The sequence below is a fragment of the Moschus berezovskii genome, chromosome 7 (genome assembly GCF_049115385.1).
Source record: "Moschus berezovskii isolate FMDL1 chromosome 7, NW_MosBer_1.0, whole genome shotgun sequence".
Classification (NCBI taxonomy): domain Eukaryota; kingdom Metazoa; phylum Chordata; class Mammalia; order Artiodactyla; family Moschidae; genus Moschus; species Moschus berezovskii.
The window spans coordinates 100,224,112-100,251,519 of NC_142466.1; positions in this window are offsets into that span (position 1 = coordinate 100,224,112).

The following is a 27,408-nucleotide window of genomic DNA, read 5'->3' on the forward strand; positions in this document are numbered from 1 at the left end:
TTCTCTCCACACCCTCTCCAGGATTTATTGTATGTAGACTTTTGGATTGCAGCCATTCTGACTGGTGTGAAATGGTATCTCATTGTGGTTTTGATTTGCAATCTCTGATTATGAGGTATGTTGAACATTTTTTCATGTGTTTGTCAGCCATCTTTATGTCTTCTTTGGAGAAATGTCTGTTTAGTTCTTTGGCCCATTTTTTGATTGGGTCACTTATTTTTCTGGAATTGAGCTGAAGGAGCTGCTTATATATTTTGGAGATTAATCCTTTATCAGTTGCTTCATTTGTTTTTATTTTCTCCCATTCTGAAGGCTGTCTTTTCACCTTGCTTAGAGTTTCCTTTGCTGTACAGAAGCTTTTGATTTTAATTAGGTCCCATTTGTTTATTTTTGCTTTTATTTCCAATATTCTTGGAGGTGGGTCTTGGAGGATCCTGCTGTGATTTATGTCGGAGAGTGTTTTGCCTACGTTCTCCTCTAGGAGTTTTATAGAATCTGGTCTTACATTTAGCTCTCTAATCCATTTTGAGTTTATTTTGGTGTATGGTGTTAGGAAGTGTTCTAGTTTCATTCTTTTACAGGTGGCTGACCAGTTTTCCCAGCACCACTTGTTAAAGAGACTGTCTTTTCTCCATTTTATATTCTTGCCTCCTTTGTCAAAGATAAGGTGTCCATAGGTGCGTGAGTTTATCTCTGGGCTTTCTATTTTGTTACATTGATCTATATTTCTGTTTTTATGCCAGTACCATACTGTCTTGATGACTGTGGCTTTGTAGTACCAGAAAACTACTAGAGCTAATCAATGAATACAGTAAAGTTGCAGGATATAAAATCAACACACAGAAATCCCTTGCATTCCTATACACTAATAATGAGAAAATAGAAAGAGAAATTAAGGAAACTATTCCATTCACTGTTGCAATGAAAAGAGTTAAATACTTATGAATATATCTACCTAAGGAAACAAATGGGGGCGGGAGGAGAAGGGGACGATGGAGAATGAGATGGCTGGATGGCATCACTGACTCTGTGGACATGAGTTTGAGTGTACTCCGGGAGTTGGTGATGGACAGGGAGGCCTGGCGTGCTGTGATTCATGGGGTCGCGGAGAGTCGGACATGACTGAGCGACTGAACTGAACTGAACTGAAGGAAACAAAAGACTTGTACATAGAAAACTATAAATCACTAGTGAAAGTAATCAAAGAGGACACTAATAGATGGAGAAATATACCGTGTTAGTGGATTGGAAGAATAAATATTGTAAAAATGAGTATACTACCCAAAGTAATTTATGCATTCAATGAAATCCCTATCAAGCTACCAACGATACTTTTTTACAGAACTAGAACAAATAATCTCACAATTTGTATGGAAATACACAAAACCTCGAATAGCCAAAGCAATCTTGAGGAAGAAGAATGGAATTGGGGGAATTAACCTGCTGGACTTCAGGCTCTACTGCATGTAGATTTTATTTGCCAAATAATTTCTCCCATCATTTGATCACTTGCAACATTAACAGTGCTTAGTAATAACTACCTAATACCACTGACCTTACAGTTACTATTTTTCTTATATTTTCAAATGCTGCATATTTCATAACAACTAGCATATTTCTTCTCAGCAGAAAACCATTGCAGTTTGCCAAAAGTGAAAATTTTAACAACTGCACTTTTATCTTGTGCCAGGATCTGTATTCCACCAATAGGAATCATCAGTAAGAGGTCCTTATTGCCAGTCTGACAGCAAGCAATTCAGCCATAACACATTACCCTATCACCTACTTTTTTTGATCCACTTCTGATAGCAATTATCTTAGGTTGAGTTTCCTGGGAAGAAGACACTGAGAGGAAGGTTAACTTTTATGAGGATTATTACTGTTGTTCAGTCACTCCATCTTTGCAATGCCACGGACTGCAGCATGCCATTCTTCCACGTCCTTCACCATCTCCCAGAGTTTGCTCAAACTGATATCTATTGAGTCGGTGATGCCATCCAACCATCTCATCCTCTGTCGTCCCCTTCTCCTCCTGTCTTCAATCTTTCCCAGCATCAAGGTTTTTTCTAATGAGTTGGCTCTTCACATCAGGTGGTTAAAGTATTGGAGCTTCATCATCAATTCTTCCAAAGAGTATTCAGGGTTGATTTCTTTTAGGATTGACTCTCTTTGCAGTCCAAGGGACCTTCCAGAGTCTTCTCCAACATCACATGGCATGTGACTAACTCTTATTCTTCCTTGTTAAAGAAAAACTAAATGAAGTAAGGTTAAAGAAAATTCTCAGGACCAAATTAGTCAATACTATCAATGTAAATCAACTCTGTGCTCTGTGCTCAGATACTCAGTCATGTCTGACTCTTTGTGGCCCCATGGACTATAGCCCACCAGGCTTCTCTGTCTATCAAATTTCCCAGGCAAGAACACTGGAAAAAGTGAAAGTGACTCAGTCATGTCTGACTCTTTGCAACCCCAAGGACTATACAGTCCATGGAATTTTCCAGGCCTGAATACTGGAGTGGGAAGCCATTAACTTCTCCAGGGGACCTTCCCAACCCAGGGATCAAACCCAGGTCTCCTGCATTGCAGGCAGATTCTTTACCAGCTGAGCCACCAAGGAAGCCCAAGAATACTGGTGTGCATAGCCTGTCTCTTCTCCAGCGGATCTTCCTGACCCAGGAATCGAACCGGGGTCTCCTGCATTGCAGGCGGCTGAGTTACCTGCTCAGTTACTGGTAACTCAGTAACTGAGCTACCAGGAAGGAAGAATACTGGAGTGGGGTACCATTTTCTATTCCAGGAGATCTTCTGAACTTATGGGTTGAACCTGTGTCTCTTGTGTTTCCTGAATTGGCAAGCATGTTATTTACCACTGCACCACTTGGGAATCATCACTACCATCATGCTCAAATTAGTAGGGTGACAATGCATATACCAACTTTGAAACTCTGCATATATAAAAGGCTTATGTGATCTGCTCATATAATAATCTTTACAGGAAAATAAATTGCTTTTTAAGTGTCATGAATGAAAGAAATGTTTTTTGAGGAGTGTTTAATATTCTTAAAGCTGATTGTAACTATGATTTTAAATACATGAAATATTTTTGCTGGCAAATTTTCACAAGTTGAGGGTTATAATGTCTACAGTAGCAAAACTGAGATCTCTGATATACTTTTAAGATGTTCAGCACCATTCCTTTCAGCACTATAGTTTACTCTTTAAACCTGGAAAATTCATATAAGTGAATTTTTTGTTTTGAATGCATTTTCTCAGTAGTTTATTTGATTTATATTAGTAATATCATTTTCATCTTTTGTTTTATCAAGAGTATTTTATTTCCAGTTATTTCAAGAGTCTTTTTATTTCTAAAGTAAAGGCAAACCTTGACAACTTCAGATTCAAGAGAAAGCCAAAAAAAAAAAAAAGAAAGCTCTGCTATTTAATCATTGGGTTTGCCAAAAAATTTGTTTGGATTTTTCTGTAAGGTGGTATGGAACAACTCTAATGAATTTTTCTCCAGGCAATCATGATTCCAGCTGGTAATTCATCTAGCTTGGCATTTTGCATGATGTACTCTGCATATAAGTTAAATAAGCAGAGTGACAATATACAACCTTGACAAACTCCTTTCCCAGTTTTGATCCAGTCCATTGATTCATGTCTGGTTCTAAGTGTTGCTTCTTGACCTACATACAGGTTTCTCAGGAGACAAGAAAGGTGGTCTAGTAGTCCCATCCTTTTAAGAATTTTCCAGTTTGTTGTGATCAACACAGTCAAAGGCTTTAGCACAGTCAATGAAGCAATGAAGTCAATTTCTTTGCTTTCTCCATGATCCAACAAATGTTGACAATTTGATTTCTGGTTCCTCTGCCTTTTCTAAACCCAGATTGTACATTTGGAAGTTCTTGGTTCATGTATTATTGAAGTCTAGCTTGAAGGATTTCGAGTCTAACCTTGCTAGCATGTGAAATGAGCGCACTTGTATGGTAGTTTGAACATTCTTTGAGATTGCCCTTCTGGAATGAAAACTGACCTTTTCCAGTCCTGTGGCCACTGCTGTTTTCCAAATTTGCTGACGTACTGAGCACAGCATTTTAATAGCCTCATCTTTTAGGATTTTAAATAGCTCAGCTGGAATTTTGTAACGTCCACTAGTTTTGTTTCATAAGAAGCTTTACCTGGGCCATTTGGCAAACACCTTCCTAAGGCCTGTTTTGAGGCTTCTTTATTAGGGAAAGAAAGGAAATGTTAAAGACACTACTCTGACTCAGTATTTATCCACTTCTAGCTCTTTTCTCTATCCCTCTTCTAGCATTCAGGTCCATCAAATTGCAAGCACTATTTGTTCAGGGTCTCTACCCTATAGTGAGATGACCACCATATCTTTGCTGATTCAACTTTCAGCAGCTGAGCCATTCCATATGAGGACATGGAACAGGGAACTGCTTTCTCCAGTTTAACTTCTTTCTACACGATTGCAGGAGAAATTAAGGGCTTCAATCTTACTTTCATTCCAGCTTGTTATCTGTATTGCCCACTCTGACTCTTGGCAGCTCAGCTCTATCAGGCTCAGCTAAGTTCTTGACAGTTGCTTCAGATTTGCTAAGATGGTGATAGCAAACAGGTAAAAAGGAAACACACACACACATATATATATATATTTATTAAGTGAAGTGAAGTCACTCAATCATGTCCAACTCTTTGTGACAACATGGACTGTATAGCCCACCAGGCTCCTCGGTCCATGGGATTTTCCGGGCATGAATACTGGAGTGGGTTGCCATTTCCTTCTCCATATACCGATATCTATATTTATATATCTCCCTGGGTCTAAGAGGTTGAGATTTTCATAGTTTCTAATCTTTCCCCAGTGTTAGGAGAAGTCTAATGATATGAACACAGATGGTTTCCTTCCCCTCTCCAGTGACTATATATAGAGGTTATTTTTAATTCTCTCTCTAGGGGCAATGTGTCTTCAACTTTATATTGTGTTTTACAGGGCTTACTGCTCTTTCCCCAGTGGTTTCATTAAAATAAAAAAATATATAGTATAATTATTCTTTGCAACAGAGATTCTTATGTATCAAAACCCTCATTAATTGGTATGTTCCTATTTCAGTAAATTCTGGACTTCATTTTTTTGATGGTCATAACCGTATTCCACATATATCATACAGGCTTTACAAATACTGGCTTCCAAGTGCCATTATGCAATATTGTAATAGGGAAAAAGTGCCATTGTTTGATCTACCTAATTCCAATCAACTCATCATAGAGAAGAAAAGTTCAGTGTTATTTTGTGAACAAGGGCATCAGAGAATAGTATTTGCCACAATTTCCCCTGACAACATGTCTTAATTTAGACTTGCAACAATTCCCACCAATACAACTTCCTGTTCCCCTCTAGCACTCCCAACCATTGACTTTTTAAAATACGAAATTCTAATAAATATTAGAATATCCACTAGTCTTTTATATATGAAAGTACAAGATTTCTTCCAACATTGCTATTGATTTTCCATGAGAATTATTATTCAATTTATCCATTTGCTTATATCTTTATTAAATCTTCCAGGTTGATTTCAGTCATGGTCATTCTCCTGAAATAGAGATCCCTCTAGTTCTCACTACTGTTCCTATTTGTTTTAGCAAGTCTTTGGCACCTAACGACAAATCTTAGTAGTGTCATTTTAGCAACACTCAGTATTCCAAAATCAATTCCTTAAATCTTTCACAGATTATCTTAGGCTGGATGGTCCGTTATATCAAGCTAAAATATGTATTACTGTTTTTGTTCACTTCTGGTAACTACATTTCCTAAAATACTGTGCCCTGTAAAACTCTTAGATATATTTGACCCCCTAGTGAATCCCCAACCACTGTGATATAAGGTATCATGTAAATATCGCTTATCTAACTCCAGAGGGTATTGTTGGTTTAACTAGGACACCAAAGCACATGCAAACTCTCTTGAGGCTCTTCAGGTTCCATTTTACACCTTCTTTAAATGCATTCCACTGACATCGACATTCCATATATTCAAAGTAGCAAACAAACTTCTGACATGTTGGGAAGGCAGAAGCAATCTGCTTTCTGTGACACCCAGGCAGCTGTCTCAGCAATGTATCACTTTGATTAACAGCCACACAGAATGACAGAAGCCCTGCTGTTCAGTATTCTCCACCCTCTTTGATTCATTGGTAGTATTTTCCCCAGGTAATCAGAAAAATAACCAGAATGGTAAATATAGACTATAAACCATGAATCAAATGGTAGTAGGTGGCTAGTGATAAGCTAAGTTATCAAGGGTACTATATCACCTCTTTTCACCAAATTATCTAGGTGGAGTTTTTGGGCAAAATCAATAAATCATCAAGAGCCCAATTCTTCTTTTCTGGAGAAAATAGATCCAGAAGTTTCTTCCAGCATCTGCCACTAGTGAATGTCAGATTGGACAGAGATAGCTAGCAATATTCTCTTGCTCTGAGGTACTCCTGTGTAAATAATTTGATTGTATTCTTATTGAAGTTCATGATTCACTAATGAACATCCTTTGTTTGCCACAATTTATCCCTTCTCTATATCCATATACTTCCCACCATGGTAGGGTTTTTCTAGCTCAGATATAACAGCATACTTGCTAATGCTTCTTCCTTTTCGTAACTCAGAAAGGTTTCAAAGTTTGACAGGTAAGATACATGCAGACAGGTACATACTGCTAAAAGCATTTCATAGAAAAACTCATTCCTTCTACTAAGCCCTAATGGTATACTTATCAGAACTTCTGTAATCAGAATGATTAAGGTGGATTTTAGAACTCATTTCTCTCTTTCCTGGGTCTTCCAAAAGAAAATAAAGAGATCGTAGGCCTAATGCTTCCTTCCTTTCCGATAATGAATGGTCATGAACATAAAGAACGTATGGTGAATAAAGAATTATTTTAATGGAATTTTTACTATTAATGTGATTGGGTTCATATTTTGGATGTGTTACTAATGAAGAGAAATATGAGCCACATATATGAAATATATATGCTGTTTCACAGACCAATATAATGTCCAATGACCGATTTGAAGGAAGAGTTATAACTGGTTTTGAATGCTGCTAAGTGCTTAGTCAGATTTACAAAACACCTATACAATAAATAATACATTATTTACTCTGTTGAATTACGTGTAAAATATATACATGCATAATATATATGACAAATATATGATTATGTGTGTGTGTGTGAGCATCGATTGCTAAAACATGCTTTGTGTATTTTACCTGTCTGATACTGTTTGGGAAACTGATGCAATATATGTTGATATGCTTGAAAATCCATTCATTTGGAAAGGTAGCAAACTTCTTAAATAAATTGATCAATTGGAAATATATGGACAACTGGAACTAAAAACAGTAGAAGTACTACAGGAAAGTTTTCAATCTCATGTCTAAGAAAAACATGAATCACTAAAACATTTGCAAAGCCCTGAGCAAATGGAGAACAAGAATGTATTACTTCTGAGTACATATCCAGGGAAATAATGTGTAATAAAGGCAAATGCTATTCAATAATATTTTCTTGACTATAAAAATTGTACTTTCTTATACTATCTTAATATCCTCCTTTTAAAACATATTTCAGGCCACCTTTACTACAGTTGGAATTTTCTACCTGGCCATGAATTAAAGAAACAGCTACCCAAATCTTTTTAAAGGGAAAATACAGAACTTTTTATTTTTGTTCATTCTGATCAATATTATGTTCTTAGTGTCAGCAAAAGTTTTCTTAAAGATTTGCAAACCTCTTCCTACAATGTCAATGTCAGAGATCAGACAAAAATAAGACAGTTTTCACTTTATTAAAACCATCAAACTTTGGAAGAAGAATACTAAGCACTAGATAAAAACTTAGACAATCTGATATCCGTTATCCACAGAATACTGGAATGCTGTTATTTTAGACAATCTGATTACCCTTATCCACAGAATACTGGAATGCTGTTATCTTCCCTGCTTAGGTCTCACTTTAATTCATAAGAGGAGCATAAAAAGTACACAGAGTTCTATATGTCATAGTTTAAACTTTACTAAAATTCTGAATAATGTCACTAAAATATTTGATCTGGTTACTAGAAAAGGATTCAAAATTGGGACTATCATAGAACAAAAGATAGGAATACAAGGTGTTTTCTTGAACTCAAGAGAAGGTACACGTGAAACTCTCAGAGAATATCAATTGTACCTATCTCCCTAAAGATCTATCTGTAATATTTAGAGAAAATAATCTGAAAAATAAATTAACTGTTAAGACACCCCATAGCTAGAACTAAGATTTTTTTTTTTCTGGAAAGTCAGGGTTAAGAACTCTTCATGCACATTTTTTTTTTTGTATTAAATTCCCTGCTGAATTCTGCTCAACTTTACTGTAATTATTTTCTTTACTGTACCTCTTCACTCACTTAGGATCTTCTACACTGCTCCTTAAGCTGCGAATTTCTTGAACAGTTTCAGACCATATCTCTAAATTCCTTTCCTCAAAACTACTGAAGTTGCAAAGGTTTATTCCTAATCCAACTATTGCCACAGGACTTAACCCACTGGGGATTTTGGTTATCATTGTCATGTGCCCAAGAAAATAAACCTTCAAGGCCACTTTGTAGCTACAGCTGAAAAAAAGGCCACAGCTGATTATGACTACATTCTAACTGAACACTGAAGTCTGTAATCCTCCTTATTCATTTTCAAAGACAACAGAGGATGAGATGGTTAGATGGCATGACTGACTCAATGGACATGAATTTGAGTAACCTCCAGGAGTTGGTGATGGACAGGGAAGCCTGGTGTGCTGCAGTCCATAGTGTTGCAAAGAGTCAGACATGACTGAGCGACTAAACTGAACTGTGCTAATCTTTTAATTATTTTATAGATTTAAGATCAACTATACCACTTTCTTCATTTCTAGCTACATCACAGTGAGAATGAGGATCAGTGTTTGAAGCACCATATTATCATCTTCCTATTAATATCCTGATTAATAACTGTTCATCAGTTGAAGGCAACCAATATTAAACATACACAGGAAAATCTCTAATACTTACTGTGTAATAGTCCTCACATAGCTTCTTTAATAGCTATATTTTAAATCTATACTTTGTTCCATTGTTCAGTTATCAATAAACATACAATTTATGTTTCCTACTTTTGATTTACTGACAGAAAGTTGAGACCTAGATTTAATCCTTAATTATAACTTTTCTTATCCTTTTCCTAGAACCAATTTTGTTCACTTCTTACATAATTTTGAAATTTATTTTTTGTCTTAAAAGATCATGCAAACACACTGGTAAACTTTATTCCTCATCCAAGTATTGATGCCATATTTTTAAAAGGATTAATGATGATGATGTTATTAATAACTAACATTTATATAGCATTTACAGTGTGCCAGGCCCTATGCTAAGTACTTTAAATATATTGGTTCATATAATCTACAAAAAAAACTGTCCGCAGTTGGTAAAATTATTATTTCCATTTTTGGGAGGATGAGAAAACAGACTCTGAGCTGTTAAGCAACATTTAAGGTCACGTAGCTAGTAAGTAGCAAAATAAAAAATGGTGAACATTTTAAAAAATAATTTCACATTATAAAAGTGACCATTTGATGTATTTCCAACTGGTTTGCAGAACATGTACAAATACAACCATAAACTGATTTCTTAAACAGTGCTGAAAAATGTGTCTTCTAAAATGAAAACAAATCCCTACTAATAGACAAAGTATGTTTTGCTAGGGAAAACATACGTATTATTTGGTGTTATAAGACCTATGGTTTATTTATAGACTACCAAGCTGAAGCTGAAACTCCAATACTTTGGCCACCTCATGCAAAGAGTTGATTCACTGGAAAAGACCCTGATGCTGGGAGGGATTGGGGGCAGGAAGAGGGGACGACAGAGGATGAGATGGCTGGATGGCATCTCTGACTCGATGGACATGAGTTTGGGTAAACTCCGGGAATTGGTGATAGACAAGGAAGCCTGGCTTGCTGCGATTCATGGGGTCACAAAGAGTTGGGCATGACTGAGCAACTGAACTGAACTGAATATTTCAGATTTATGCTAGTGGGCTACTAAGATATTATTTGCTCATATTAAAAGTAGAAATAATATTACTAGCCTATCTTGAACATAGGGTACCTATGAGTACGAAATAAAGAACAGATAAAATGTTATAATCATTCAACTCTTATATACAGTGAGTCTTGCCAATAAAATAGGTTAAATGACAAAGCAGCAATTAAAGCTTCATCTTTGGAAATAATATTGACCTTATTTCAGAGAATTTTTAAGGAATTGTTTCTCAGCACATAGTTAGAAATTAATTTCTATTCTAAGGTAATATTAATAATGAAATTGTTTCCCCTAAGCAGTAGATACTACCCTTACGGCAGAAAGTGAAGAGGAACTCAAAAGCCTCTTGATGAAAGTGAAAGAGGAGAGTGAAAAGTTTGGCTTGAAGCTCAACATTCAGAAAACAAAGATCATGGCATCTGGTCCCATCACTTCATGGGAAATAGATGGGGAAACAGTGGAAACAGTGTCAGACTTTATTTTTTGGGGCTCCAAAATCACTGCGGATGCTGATTGCAGCCATGAAATTAAAAGACGCTTACTCCTTGGAAGGAAAGTTATGACCAACCTTGATAATATATTAAAAAGCAGAGACATTACTTTGCCAACAAAGGTCCGTCTAATCAAGGCTATGGTTTTTCCCGTGGTCATGTATGGATGTGAGAGTTGGACTGTGAAGAAGTCTGATCGCCGAAGAATTGATGCTTTTGAACTGTGGTGTTGGAGAAGACTCTTGAGAGTCCCTTGTACCGCAAGCAGATCCAGCCAGTCCATTCTAAGGGAGATTGATCCTGGGTGTTCATTGGAGGGACTGATGCTGAAGCTGAAACTGCAATACTTTGGCCACCTCATGCGACGAGTTGACTCACTGGAAAAGACTCTGATGCTGAGAAAGGTTGGGGGCGGGAGAAGAAGGGGACGACCGAGAATGAGATCGCTGGATGGCATCACCGACTTTGTGGACATGGGTTTGAGTGAGCTCCGGGAGTTGGTGATGGACAGGCGTGGCGTGCTGTGATTCATGGGGTCGCGGAGAGTCGCACACGACTGAGCGACTGAACTGAACTGAACTGAACTGAAGCAGTAGATATCCTAAAGCTAAACTCTTATTAAATTATGGAGATAAAATTGAATTTATATGGGATGAATGAACCCAAGAATTTACCGTCAAAATGTAGAAATAAACTCAGTTTCAAGATAATATCTTACTGTTAGTTAAGAATTTACTGATGATTCTTAATTACTCATTTAAATTATTTGGGAGTAAAATAAAACAGAAATGTTTTCTTTAGTTTAAAAAATATAAAACTAGTGCTCATTGCTTACCTGAATTCTGGATAGTTTTCAAATAATTATGGAACCAACTGTGGCACTGATGAACAGTAATGACAAATATTTAACCACTGGAGAAAAACAAAATCAGTTGAAAGACTATAAATAGAGGCCTCTTTTCACCATTGCCTTTTTCCTGATTTATATACCCTAGGAAATGGTAACCCACTCCAGTGTTCTTGCCTGGAGAATCCCAGGGACGGGGGAGCCTGGTGGGCTGCCATCTATGGGGTCACACAGAGTCGGACACGACTGAAGTGACAGCAGCAGCAGCAGCAGCAGGGTTTCTACCAAACGTGTATTTGAGCAGAATTTCTTTCCTTATGTGTTTGTTTTGTTCAGTCACTAAGTCTTTGTGACCCCATGGACTGCAGCACACCAGCCTTTCCTGTCCTTCACCATCTCCCAGAGTTTGCTCAAATTCATATTCCTTGAGTCCGTGATTCAATCTAGCCATCTCATCTTCTGCTGTCCTCTTCTCTTTTTGCCCTCAATCTTTCCCAGTTTCAGTGTCTTTTCGAATGAGCTGGCTCTTCATATCAGGTGGCCAAAGTATTGGAGCTTCAGCAGCAGTCCTTCCAATGAATATTCAGGGTTGATTTCCTTTAGGATTGACTGGTGTGAATTCCTTACTGTCCAAGAGACTCTCAAGAGTCTGCTCCAGTACCATCAGTTCTTCAGTGCCCAGCCTTCTTTACTGTCCAATTGTCATATCCCGTATATGACTAAGGGAAAAACTATAGCTTTGACTATAGGGACCTTTGTCAGCAAAGTGATGTCTCTGCTTTTTAATATGCTATCTCCTTATGTGTCTGTGATGTGCTGTGCTTAGTTGCTAAGTTGTGTCTGACTCTTTGTGACCCCATGGACTGTAGCCTGCCAGGTTCCTCTGTTCATGGGGATTCTCTAGGCAAGAATACTGGAATGGGTTGCCATGCCTTCCTCCAGGGTATCTTCCCAACTCAGGGATCGAACCTAGGTCTCCCACATTGCAGGCAGATTCTTTACCATCTGAGCCACCAGGGAAGCCCAAGAATACTGGAGTGGTAAACTATCCCTTCTCTCCAGGGGAACTTCCCACCACAGGAATCATACTGGGGTCACCTGAATTGCAGGAGGATTCTTTACCAGCCAAGTTACCAGGGAAGCATCCTTATGTGTTTACTTCAATCCAAATCATTCACCTCATGAAATTCCTCTCATTCTGTTTGCATGCAAAGCTGCTATTTCAAGAAGACGAAAGGAATAATACTGAAGTATCAACTGAAAGGAAATGTAATCCTAACAGGAGAAATGCAATAAGAAAATATAAGAAGACGTGTAAGAGTGTATGCTGGAAAAAAATAGATGAACTAGAACAACTAGGGAAATAAAAGAAGGGAAAAGTATATCATAGATTATTATATTTTGCCACCAGTGAACTTTGACTCCTATCCTGCACTTCAGATTGGAGAAGGAAATGGCAACCCACTCCAGTATTCATGCCTGGAGAATCCCAGGGACAGAGGAGTCTGGTGGACTGCTATCTATGGTGTTGCACAGGGTTGGACATGACTGAAGCTATTTAGCAGCAGCAGCAGCCTGCACTTCAGAATACCATCCCATTGTCCCCTTCTATTTCACTGACTAAACATTTTGGGCATTTCTATCACTGAACTCAAATAATGTTTAAATTTAATGAAATTATTAGTCTTATTAATTAGTTAACAACTTATACAAACAAGGTTTCTTTAAATAATGAAAATATTTTTGTCAAGAAAACTTAGAGCAGAATTTCTTTTTGTACTCTGCAACTGCAAGTGATAAATCTTGGGAAACTTATATAGTAGCAGTCCCGCTTACTATGCATATGTCACAATATAATTCTCAACAAGACAAATACATGTGATTACATTCACTAAGTAACACTGAAGGGTTCCAAATCATTCACTGTGAAAGCTGTAACTGCTTAAATAAAATTAGTTTGGCTTTTCATTTAGTTTCCATTTTCTTTCATTCTGAGATTTAGCTTTCAATACTTGGAAAGAACAGAAAGATAAATTTTTGCCTTATTCAAATTTAGAGAGCAGAAGGATCAGGGAATTCTTGCACGCTGAGCTGAAAAAAAAAACATATCTCTGATGTTTTTATCTGAAATTAGGAAAATTAATATAGGGAAGGTAAAAGAGAAATGACTAACAACAAAATTATGAGCAACGTCAAAGTGAAGGAAGTAAAATCATTGCAACATTGAGTATATTTATTCATTTATGTCTTAACTAGTTCTTGAATATAGGGTTTCTTACATAAAAATAAGTATAAGGATATAAATTAATAAGTTCCCCTTTCCCTTCTCTAGGGGATCTTCCAAACCCAGGGATTGAACCCAGGTCTCCTGCATTGCAGGCAGAGCCTTTACCAACTGAGCTAACAGGGAAGCCCCAGTGTTAAAGTCTGATTATCATTGTTGTCGTTCAGTCACTCAGTCATGTCTGACTCTTTGCAACTCCATGAACTGCAGCACTCCAGGCTTCCCTGTTTTTCACCATCTCCGGGAGATTGCTCAAACTCATTTCCATTGAGTTGGTGAAGCCATATAACCATCTAGTCCTCTGTTGTCCCCGTCTCCTCCTGCCTTTAATTTTTCCAAGCATCAGGGTCTTTTCCAAAGGGTTGGCTCTATCCATCAGGTGGCCAAAGTATTGGAGCTTCAGCTTCAGCATCAACCCTTCCAATGAATATTCAGGATTGATTTAATTTAGGATTGACTGGTTGGATCTCCCTGCAGTCCAAGGGATTCTCAAGAGTCTTCCCCAGCACCACAGTTCAAAAGCATCAATTCTTTAGCCCTCAGCCTTCTTTATGGTCCAACTCACATCTATACATGACTACTGGAAAAACCATAGCTTTGACTAGATGGACCTTTGTCAGCAAAGCAATGTCTCTGCTTTTAAATATGCTGTCTAGGTTTGTTTCAGCTTTTCTTCCAAGGGGTGTTTTTTAATTTCATGGCTGTAGTCACAATCTGCAGTGATTTTGGAGTATGAGAAAATAAAGTCTGTCACTGTTTCCATTGTTTCCCCATCTATTTGCCATGTAGTGATGGGACAGGATTCCATTATCTTTGTTTTTTGGATGATGAGTTTTAAGCCAGCTTTTTCACTCTCATCTTTCACTTTCATCAAGAGGCTCTTAAGTTCCTCTTTGCTTTCTGCCATAAGGGTGATGTCATCTGCATATCTGAGGTTACTGGCAATCTTCTTTTTTCTTAATTTTTCAGTCTTTTTTTTAATTATAATTTTTAAAATTTATTTATTTTAATTGTAGGCTAATTACTTTACATTATTGTATTGGTTTTGCCATACATTGACATGAATCTGCCCTGGGTGTACATATGTTCCCCATCTTGAACCCCCCCACCCACCTCCCTCCCCATCCCATCCCTCTGGTTCATCCCAGTACACCAGCCTCGAGCATCCTGTATCATGTATCAAACTTGGACTGGCGATTCGATTCACATATGATAATATACATGTTTCAATGCCATTCTCCCAAATCATTCCATCCTCGCCCTCTCCCACAGAGTCCAAAGCAATCTTGATTCCAGCTTGTGCTTTATCCAGCCCAGCATTTTACATAATATACTCTGCATAAGAGTTAAATAAGCAGGGTGACAATATACAGCCTTGACATACTCTTTTCTTGATTTTGAACCACTCCATTGTTACACGTCTGTTTCTAACTTTTGCTTCTCGACCTCCATACAGATTTCTCAGGAGGCAGGTAAGGTGGTCTGCTATTCCAGTCTCAAAGAATTTTCTACAGTATGTTGTGATCCTCATAGTCAAAGGCCTTGGTGTAGTCAATAAAGCAGAAGTAAATGTTTTTCCGGAATTATCTTGCTTTTATTTAATGATCCAATGGATGTTGGCAATTTGATCTCTGGTTTCTCTGCCTTGTCTATATCCAGCTTGAGCATTACTTTGCTAGTATGTGAAATGAGTGCAATTGTGTGCCAGTTTGAACATTCTTTGGCATTGCCCTTCTATGGTATTGGAATGAAAACTGATCTTTTCCATTCCTGTGGCCACTGCTGAGTTTTCCAAATTTGCTGACATACTAAGTGCAGCACTTTCACAGCATCATCTTTTAGGACTTGAAATAGCTCAGCTGGAATTCCATCACCCCCACTAGTTTTGTTCATAGTGATGCTTCCTAAGGCCCACTTGACTTCAGATTCCAGGATGTCTGGCTCTGGGTGAGTGATCACACCATCGTGGTTGTCTGGGCTATTAAGATCTTTTTTTTTTGTATAGTTCTTCTGTGTATTCTTGCCACCTCTGCTTAACATCTTCTACTTCTATTAGGTCCATACCGTTTCTGTCCTTTATTGTGCCCATCTTTGCATGAAATGTTCCCTTGGTATCTCTAATTTTCCTGAAGATATCTCTTTTCTTTCCCATTCTAGTTTTCCTCTATTTCATTTCATTGATCGCTGAGGAAGGCTTTCTTATCTCTCCTTGTTATTCTTTGTAACTTTGCATTCAGATGGTTATATATTTCCTTTTCTGCATTGCCTTTAGCTTCTCTTATTTTTTCAGCTATTTGTAAAGCCTCCTCATACAACCATTTTACCTTTTTTCATTTCTTTTTCTTGGGGACGGTTTTGATCATCACCTCCTGTACTATGTTAGAAACCTGCTTCCATAATTCTTCAGGTGCTCTATCAGATCTAATCCCTTGAATCTATTTTGTCACTTCCACTGTATAATGGTATTGTCATATCTTACTATAAATGGCTAAGTTCCCAAGCCCTCCAATGGAAATCTACCCTGCCAGTGCTATTGTGCTAACCTGCCAGTGCTATCTCCACTCTCTTGCCCTAACTCATTTAATTTCGACAAAAACCAGAGCAAGGAGACAGATATTAGCTCTCCCCTCTCCATTTTTGTGTTTGAGGTCTTTGTCAACTGACCTTAAAATAAAGCTTTTTAATTTCTCAAAAGCTGGTGCTATGGCATTGGCTTCTATTCCAGTTGAGTAGTGAGCCTTTGCTTGTCTGCAATAGCAATTACCTAATTTTTGCATACTTTTAGGCACTTTAGCATGTACTCTATATACATCATATATTTTAATCCTCAAACACCTCTTCAATTAGATACCTTTAACTCTATTTTACCACATAGAAAATCTAGACCTAGGGATTTAAGGTAACTTAAGTTCACACAGCTGCTAAATGATACACTTGAATTGGAGCAGAGTTTGTGTGGCTTAAAAATCCCACCACCATAACAGAGGATTAGCAGATGAAGCCAGGATTAAAGCATCAAGCATAAAAAAAACCTAATATCCTTCATATCTACAATAAGTGGGTGACAGATTGGCTCATATTTTCCAAAAAATAAGCATGGAAAATCAGTTGCACCATTTACAGTAGATTTTTCTTTTTTTGATAGAGTCCCAGCTAAACAAATACAAGTTAAATGACTCCACAAAAAGGTTTAAAATGATCCAGAAGGGAACAAGTAATTAGTATCAATAATCTATGAATACTTTCTTTTTTTAAAGTCTAAAAGAACTTCCATTTTTCGCAGTTGATTTGGCCTTGCTCTATATTTGAAGCATTCAGAATACTGCTAATTCATTCTCCTAATCACTCTATTTTTAATAGTTTTAATCAATACAACAGCATATTCAGGAAGCTACTCTACAGAAGTAAGAAAGCTGAAGGTCACAGAAGTAAATTATGACTTTAAATTCATAGTTTGCCATGCTCTTACTACTACACATCTGTAGCCAGAATGCTGAAATAGTACTGTGATATTCTGATTTATAGTAAAAAATTATATATATAATATATATATGTACATATGTATTTGACCTTCAGTTCCATTTTGGGCACAGAGCTCCTAAAACTCCTATAACTTCCCAAGTGACAAGAGTCAGAAAGGTGTCTTTAGTATTTCATGAGGTGGGGCTGGTTACTTGGACAGCAGACCATGTGATCGTGACAAGAGGGTTTGGACTTTCAGTCTCCCATCATCACCCCCATCTCCTGGGAGTGCAGAAGGGCTGAAGGTTGAATCAATCACCGATGGCCTGTGATTTAATCAGAAATGCCAATGTAATAAAAGTCTCCATAAAAACTTAAAAGGACTAGGTTCTGCATATATTACATTCAGAAAACAAAGATCATGGCATCTAGTCCCATCACTTCATGGGAAATTGATGGAAAAACAGTGGAAACAGTGTCAGACTTTATTTTTTTGGGCTCCGAAATCACTGCGGATGCTGATTGCAGCCATGAAATTAAAAAACGCTTACTCCTTGGAAGGAAAGTTATGACCAACCTTGATAATATATTAAAAAGCAGAGACATTACTTTGCCAACAAAGGTCCGTCTAGTCAAGGCTATGGTTTTTCCCGTGGTCATGTATGGATGTGAGAGTTGGACTGTGAAGAAAGCTGATCGCCAAAGAATTGATGCTTTTGAATTGTGGTGTTGGAGAAGACTCTTGAGAGTCCCTTGTACCGCAAGGAGATCCAACCAGTCCATCCTAAAGGAGATCGATCCTGGGTGTTCATTGGAAGGACTGATGCTAAAGCTGAAACTGCAATACTTTGGCCACCTCATGTGACGAGTTGATTCACTGGAAAAGACTCTGATGCTGGGAAAGGTTGGGGGCCGGAGGAGAAGGGGACAACTGAGAATGAGATGGCTGGATGGCATCACCGACTCTATGGACATGAGTTTGAGTGAACTCCGGGAGTTGTTGATGGACAGGGAGGCCTGGAGTGCTGTGATTCATGGGGTCGTGGAGAGTCGGACACGACTGAGCGACTGAACTGAACTGAATTGAATATGTGCAGATTTAGGGAGAAAGATGCTGAGAGGCATGAGAGCTCTGCGTTCTTTCCCACGTATTTTTCCCTATCCATCTCTTTCATCTACCTGTTTCTGAATTGCATTATTTTATAATACACTGGAGACCTAGTAAGTAAAATACTTCTGAGTTCTGTGTGCTACTCTAGCAAATTAATCGATCCAAAGAAGGAGTTGTAGGAACTTCTGATTTATAGTCCATTGGTCAGGACAGGTTACAATCTAAGGGGCAGTCTTTAACCTGTGGGATCTGATGCTATCACTGGGATGCAATGTCAGAATTGAGCTGTACTGTAGGACACCCCAGGGGCTTCTCAGGTGGCTCAGTGGTAAAGAATCTTCCTGCCAATTCAGCATATGTAGTAGATGTGGGTTTGATCCCTGGGTCAGGAAGACTCCCTGGAGGAGGAAATAGCAACCAAGTCCAGTATTCTTGTCTGGGAAATCTCATGGACAGAGGAGCTTGGCAGGGTACAGTCCATGAGGTCACATAAAATCAGACACGGTTGAATGACTGAGCTCGCAAGACACCCAGACAGTGTCAGAGCATAGCTTATTGTGGGAAAACATTCCCTGGAAACTGGGGTTCAGAACATACATCCAAGTACTATACACCACTTTTCGATAAGCTTGTTTTTCATTGAACGAAAGTCAGCATAAACATTTTAACTATTTGGCTTAAGGTATTCAGTTCAGTTCAGCTGCTCAGTTGGGTCTGAATCTCTGTGACCCCGTGAACCACAGCATGCCAGGCCTCCATGTCCATCACAAACTCCTGGAGTTCAACCAAACTCATGTCCATTGAGTTGGTGATGCCATCCAACCATCTTATCCTCTGTTGTCCCTGACTTCTCCTGCCTTCAATTTTCCACAGCATCAGGGTCTTTTCAAATGAGTCCGCTCTTTGCATCAGGTGACCAAAGTATTGGAGTTTCAGCTTCACATCAGTCCTTCCAATGAACACCCAGGACTGATCTCCTTTAGGATGGATGGATTGGATCTCCTTGCAGTCCAAGGGACTCTCAAGAGTCTCCTCCAAAACCACAGTTCAAAAGCATCAATTCTTCAGCGCTCAGCTTTCTTTATAGTCCAACTCTAACATCCATACATGACTACTGGTAAAACCATAGCCTTGACAGATGGACCTTTGTTGACAAAATAATGTCTCTGCTTTTTAATATGCTCTCTAGGTTGGTCAAAACTTTCCTTCCAAGGAATGTCTTTTAATTTCATGGCTGCAATCACCATCTCCAGTGATTTTGAAGCCCCCCAAAATAAAGTCAGGCACTGTTTCCACTGTTTCCCCATCTATTTGCCATGAAGTGATGGGACTGGATGCCATGATCTTAGTTTTCTGAATGTTGAGCTTTAAGCCAACTTTTTCACTCTCCTCTTTCACTTTCATCAAGAGGCTCTTTAGTTCTTCACTTTCTGCCATAAGGGTGGTGTCATCTGCATATCTGAGGCTATTGATATTTCTCCCAGCAATCTTGATTCCAGCTTGTGCTTCTTCCAGTCCAGCATTTCTCATGATGTACTCTGCATATAAGTTAAATAAGCAGGGTGACAATATACAGCCTTGTATATTGGAAGGAAAATATACTCTTTTTCCTATTTGGAAACAGGCTTAATGTATTAGGGACAGGGAAATATCTAGATTTATATTCATCATATACTTTAATGTGATTTCTTACATAAATTGATGATAACAAATAATTAAAGAAATGAGGAAAATTTTAAAAGTAATAAATATATGAATTTATATTAAATTCTGAGTTATTTCTACGATGATACTTCTGCGTACATATAAGCAATAGCATCTTGTAAGACCAGGTTAGTATCACTAGATTGAGGACCTAAACTAAGAAGAAAAGAAGAACATATTTCCTCCTTTCCTTATCTTTCCTCTATAGGAGGATATATTTTGAAGGAAGAAACTTTAATATACATCACTTCTCTATAGCATTATTTAAAATTTCCATTTAAAAAAGTTAAAATAACACATATATAATCTTTATTTTCAACCAAAAATACAGATCATTTATAGAAATTAAACTAAACCTTTGAGACATACAAATAAAAATTATTAGTTCTAGAATAGTAATATATAAGTTTTATAATAGGTAAATGTATTATATGGATTTCCCATGAAGAACCTTTTGTTTGGGGAATATTAAAACAGCTATTGAAGACATGCAACTAATTACTCATTTCAAGTAAATAGCAATCTCTCCTTTCAGTTCAGTTCAGTTCAGTTGTTCAGTCGTGTCCGACTCTCTGCGACCCCATGAATCACAGTACACCAGGCCTCCCTGTCCATCACCAACTCCCAGAGTTTACTCAAACTCATGGCCATAGAGCCGGTGATGCCATCCAGTCATCTCATTCTCTGTCGTCCCCGTCTGCTCCTGCCCCCAATCCCTCCCAGCATCAGACTCTTGGGCATCCATAATTCTTTATTTGTACCTCTGTTAATAACTTAGTGTTAAACCTATGCCCAGTTTATATTCCTCTCTCACTTTGAATCACAAAAGAGTCAGCTAATCTTTCTCAATACCACAACTCCTGAAGTATTTTAAAATATTTCTACATTTTCAATTATTTTAAATTAGATTATGTATGCATACACAGATACACAAATACATTAATTAAGAACAATGTTCTTGAGATATTTTAAATGGTTTGGTTTAATTCCTGATTATCAACAACTTTTTATTTGGGACAAAGTGTAAGGAATCTGTGTTAACTGCAAACAATTTAATTTCAGAGAGGTTTGTTTTACTTACTTATTTATTTTGTAAGTAATGTATTCACTTACACTTGAGTACCAACTGAAACTTGTCCTGAAATTTATGAAAGTTTAAGGCAAGCACTATAATCTTAAGGATAAATGAGGGCAAAATCAGCAAAATAAAAACAAGACAAAAAGAAAAGGAACAAAGCAAGGTAGACAACCAATAACTAACAATATCACTAAATATGTCCTAAAAACAAGTCACATGCGCAAAAGCAACAGCTGTTAAACTGGCTTCAGGATTTGCCTCTACAACATTAAATTCAACACTAAAGTCAAAAATAAAATGCAATATACATTAATACCTCTTGATATGAATATATTACAAACCAGTAATATAAATCCAACTATATTTTTCCAGCATGAAATAAAAAACTCTCAAATATTCTAAAGATTAGCAATGACACCACCTGCTTTTTGCAGATGACAAAATTATAAATACTATAGCCCTCTGACAAGATATATATAAAAAATTAAGAATTCAAGCCTGGAAGGGACATATACCTTATCTCCTAATCACTATACCGAACCTAACACTGCAAATGCATTTTAAGGAAGTGAAAAGCAGACAAAAGTCAGAATCATTCAATATGAATTCTAGATAAGTGTGTGACCTAGGACAAATCAATCTCTCTTACAGTGCATAAATATACACACTTGCATAAATATAAAATATGAAAAAAATCATTATTTCTCATGGATGAATTTTAAAGTATCTAGCAGCAGTAATAGAAGTTTGGACTTATACCAACAGGATCCATTGAAAAATATAAGTAAGTTTCTTCCTTCTACATGAATAAAAATTTTGTTTATGCTATAGTATATTTCACTAATTGGAAAAATTTTTATTCCTTATGACAAAAATAAATCCTAAATTTACCCAGAAAGAGAAACAATCATTCTTTGCTAAAGGAAACAAGTTTCTAACCTGAATGCAATACCCAGAATTTCACCCTTTCTTCCAGCCAAGCTCCTTTCCTCTATCTTCCATCATGAACCAGTTTAGGCTTACTCCCTTGCATTTCAAAATCTCTTTCTTGGGCTAACAGCTCAGTATATGTTCAGTTTTATGTTTTATTCTTGTTATTTTCATTGCTCCAACAGCATGACATTTTCTGTCCTCCATTAATTTCAATTTGCCTATTCTATATGGTACTGCTGATGACTTTGGCTATTATTGCAGTTCCATAACTCACCATTTAACTTATCCTGTGAATGGCAAATTATATTTTATTGTAGTCATGTTTTTGAAATGCATACTATGCTTGTTAGCGGGAGGAGAAAGGGATGACCGAGAATGAGATGGCTGGATGGCATCACCGACTCTGTGGACATGAGTTTGAGTGAACTCCGGGAATTGGTGATGGACAGGGAGGCCTGGCGTGCTGTGATTCATGGGGTCATGGAGAGTCGGACACGACTGAGCGACTGAACTGAACTGAACTGACTGATACCTTTTAATATATTTTTATATGAGAATCAATGTCATTGAATTAAAGAGCAAGAGGTAGAATGGTGAATTTAAACAGCAACAATAAATATTATCTCAACTACTTTGGACATATTCACTATTATAAAAGTTATTTGAAAGTTCAGGCTTGCTGTTCAATACCCAGAAAAAAATCTGTCCCTTATGTGCCTAATCTAACAAATATAAATGAATATATGTATGCAATATCAGAGTAGGCAACATAAATTCAATTTATTAATTTACACAAACCTTAGGCAACCCACTCCAGTATTCTTGCCTGGAAAATTCCATGGACAGAGGAGCCTGGCAGGCTACAGTCCATGGGGTCACAAACAGTCAGACATGACTGAGTAACCAAGCAACAACAATTGAAAAACAGTGCACTGCCATTAGCATTGAAAGATAAAGCATGTGAAGCCTGAAATATATCAAGCACTTAATACACATATCAGTTATTACCTGTTTTACTATTTTTTCCAGTTACATAAGAATACAAATGATAATAGCTTCTTTGACTTTCTGATTTCACACTGACCCTGCTCAATATGTACTGAATATTGCAATTTCAATGAAACTGAAAACAATTATTTTCAACATTTATTATAATATTTTAATATTCAGTAAATAGACTCCTTTTCTTTAAGTTGTTTCATCTTCTCTGGCTATTGATTTTCCCTCTGTGACTATTAATGTCATTTTCTATGACTTAAATTTGTCTTGCTTCTACAGAGCAATTTGGCCTTAAACTATACTCCGACAGCTTGACTAGGAAAAATCCATAAACTTTTCCTACATCTTTAAGAATTTACCAAATTCCCCTATTAAATGTTTGTTCATTGTTTAACTATTCAGAGGTCCATGAAAATTAATTCCCTCATTTTCAAATTTTATGTAATTGCCTCACTGTATCATGTAAGAATTGAAAATGAGGATACATCTAGAATATTTAATGCCCCAATAAGCATTTGAAATCTGAATTTTTTTTTGTTAACTGCTATTTTTTTTCCTAATGACATACCAATGGCAGTATATTTAGACAAATTTATTTGGTTGACCTATCCATCTTTGATTAATTCATTGCAAGTCATTAATTAATACAGATATGTGCTTTAATTTGTGCTCATCAATCAATCACCATAGGAACTGACACTGAGATGCTATTTTCCCTTACAAACAAGTTTAAGGTGTCTACTTTATCTTACATTAGTAAGCATATGGCATTTCTGAAGAATAAAATGGCAATATAAAGATTATATATAAATTTTTACTTCCCCTGAAATACTTATGAAAGCAATTTTGAGTTTTCTGCTGATGATTCTACAGATCTAAATTAATCCAGGCTACTTTTCTGGACATACCCAGAATATGCTGCCACTGAAGATATTTTCATATTTTTAGAGCTTAGTGATTTGAAAATTATATAATGAGACAGTAACATTAATGTTACTGTCTCCTTATATAACATTATTATTATAATGGAATAATATAATTATTAACTTAATTATTATAATGGAATAAAATATGAAATAAGAAAATAATTTACTTGAAAAGCAAAGTGAAAGCAAAAGTCACTCAGTTGTGTCCGACGCTTTGTGACCTCGTGGACTGTATAGTCCATGGAATTCTCTACGCCAGAATACTGGAGTGGGTAGCCTTTCCCTTCTCCAGGGGATCTTCCCAACCCAGGATCGAACCCAGGTCTCCCGCATTGCAGGCAGATTCTTTACCAGCTGAGCCACAAGGGAACCCCTTGATTTGAAGCCTTGTTATTTTGTGATCATTTAAATACATTCAAATTAAAACACTTCTATGACTCTCACTTAGAACAGGAGATAATATTAATATATATTGAGGATAAAAAGTTATAAAGAGATGTTGTAAGATATAATTCAGAACTCCTTTCCTATATACATACACACATACACACAGATATATACACACACACACATATAATGCAACTGTTGAAATCTGGGAAATGTATCAGCATTGCCCAAAATTGAGGACACATATCATTCACTGGGTGTAGGAAACTCAGCCCCAGTTCTTGAAATTTCTGGCTTCTCTTTTCCTGTTTCCCTGCATGGAGGTATGAAATAAGAAATAATAATAATAAAAAAATTAAGACAAGGACTATAATTGCCAACATGATTAAGTAGCTCCTACTGGACCCAATCCTCCTGTGTATAACAACTATAAACTCCAGACAAACTACAACCAAAAACAAAATAAAATAAAGAATGTCTAGAAGGCAATGGAGAGTAATCAAATGTAGGTACATTCAGGAACTGAACTGACACTTGTCAAAAAAGAATGGTACCGTGTGAATATGTGGTTTTTTCTCCTGGCTTTTATTATACTTTGAAGTTAGGCCAACATTTTCAATGTGTGAAGAGACTATAATTCCTAGAGAAATTCTGCAGACTTCCTTACCTGAAAAACCAGAAGACATATTTCAAAGCAACTGTATTTTTAAAAACTTGAGAGGAGATCTCTGGAAAGGAGAATGTCACAGAGGAGGAAACCCATGTCATGAGTATAAGCTCTACCCAAGCCTCCAGCTGGCTCCTAACCCATAAATGTATGGTGCAGACTCAAAGTAGCTGTGATGATTCTAAAATAACTGAACTTTAGAGTTGAGATATGATATTTAAAATTTAAACGTAATCAAACCAATTGTCTATTAAAACAAAACAAATATCACCATTCTTAAGAATACAACCAAATGCAAATATATCACACGTACAGTAACACATTCACAATTAGTGGGATATAGTCAAAATTACCCATGTATGAGGAATTAAAAGTGTTATTCTTGGGACTTCCCCTGGTGGTCCAGTGGCTAAGACTCCATGCTTTCAGTGCAAGGGCTGGGGTTCAATTCCTGGTCAGGGAACTGTATCCCACATGACACAACTAAAGATCACACATGTCTTAACTGGTGCAGTCAAATAAATATTTTTTAAGTGGTACTCAATCTTACAGGAAGAAATTATCAACATATTTGAAACCTTAGATTATCCAGATGTTGGAATTATCATAGAAAGACTTTCAAAGCAGCTAGCATGTATGTTATGTGTGTGTGTGTGTGTGTGTGTGTTGAGGGAGGTATATGGGTATGATATATGAAGAAGAAATACTCATAAAAATCTAGAAAATCTAAGATGATTAAAAAAACAATAAAAATTCCAGAAAAACGCATATCTACATAAAACATTCTTTGGATATGCAGAATACAGATGATAGAGTAGAGAATCAGTAATCTTGAAGGTAGATCTATAGAAATAATACAATCTTCAGAATGCCAAGACACGTTTGAAAAAAAAATGAAGAGCTTCAGGAACTTGTGGGACATGTTTAAAGTATAAATTACATGTAATTTGAGCAAAAGAAGCTTTAGTTAAGTGAGATCAAGACAGAAAAACAGTTGCAGAATAACGAACAAAAACTTAACCAAATGTATGGAAGACATACTTTTATACAGATCAGAGGCTGAGTAAATCCGCAGTAGAATATATAAATAAAACTAAATATTAGTAAAAACAAATCAATTTGCTAAAAATCAAACAGAAAGAGAAAATTTTGAAATTAACTCAAAAATGTCATATTATACACAGGAAAAGAATAATTCATATTACCACAGACTCCATATCAGAAGTTATGGAGGCAAGAAGGCAGAAAACAGGTAAGTACAGAATTTTCCATGAAGTATAAATATCAATATCAATCAAGCATGGTTGGTAAATATAATGGCCAAGACATGTAAGCAACTTATACACTCATCAACATAGGAACAGATTAAAAAAAAATGCAGTACATATATAAACTGGAATACTACTCAGCCATTTCTGTCCTTTATTGTACCATCTTTGCATGAAAATTTCCCTTGGTATCTCTAAATTTCTTGAAGAGAGCTCTGCTGCTGCTGCTGCTGCTAAGTCACTTCAGTCGTGTCCGACTCTGTGTGACCCCATAGACAGAAACCCACCAGGGTCCCCCGTCCCTGGGATTCTCCAGGCAAGAACACTGGAGTGGGTTGCCATTTCCTTCTCCAATGTGTGAAAGTGAAAAGTGAAAATGAAGTCGCTCAGTCGTGTCTGACCCATAGCGACCCCACGGACTGCAGCCTACCAGGCTCCTCCATCCATGGGATTTTTTAGGCAAGAGTACTGGAGTGGCTTGCCATTGCCTTCTCCTGAAGAGAGCTCTAGTCTTTCCCATTTTCTTGTTTTCCTCTATTTCTCTGCATTGATCATGAGGAAGACTTTCTTATCTCTCCTTGACATTCTTTGGAACTCTGCTTTTAAGTGGGTATATCTGTCCTTTTCTCCTTTGCCTTTCACTACTCTTCTCTTCTCAGCTATTTGTAAGGCCACCTAAGACAACCATTTTGCCTTTTGCATTTCTTTTTCTTGGGGAAGGTCTTGATCCCTGTCTCCTGAACAATGTCACGAAACTCCGTCAATAGTTCTTCAAGCACTTTATCAGATATAATCCCTTGAATCTATTTCTCACTTCCACTGTATAATTGTAAAGGATTTTATTTAGGTCATACATGAATGGTCTAGTGTTTTCCCCTACTTTCCTCAAATAAAGTCTGAATTTGGCAATAAGGAGTTCATAATCTGAGCCACAGTAAACTCCTGGTCTTGTTTTTGCTGACTATATAGACCTTCTCCATCTTTGGCAGCAAAGAATATAATCAATCTGATTTTGGTATTGACCATCTGGCAATGTCCATGTGTAGTCTTCTCTTGTATTATTGGAAGAGGGTGTTTGCTATGTACAGTGTGTTCTCTTGGCAAAACTCTATTAGCCTTTGCCCTGCTTCATT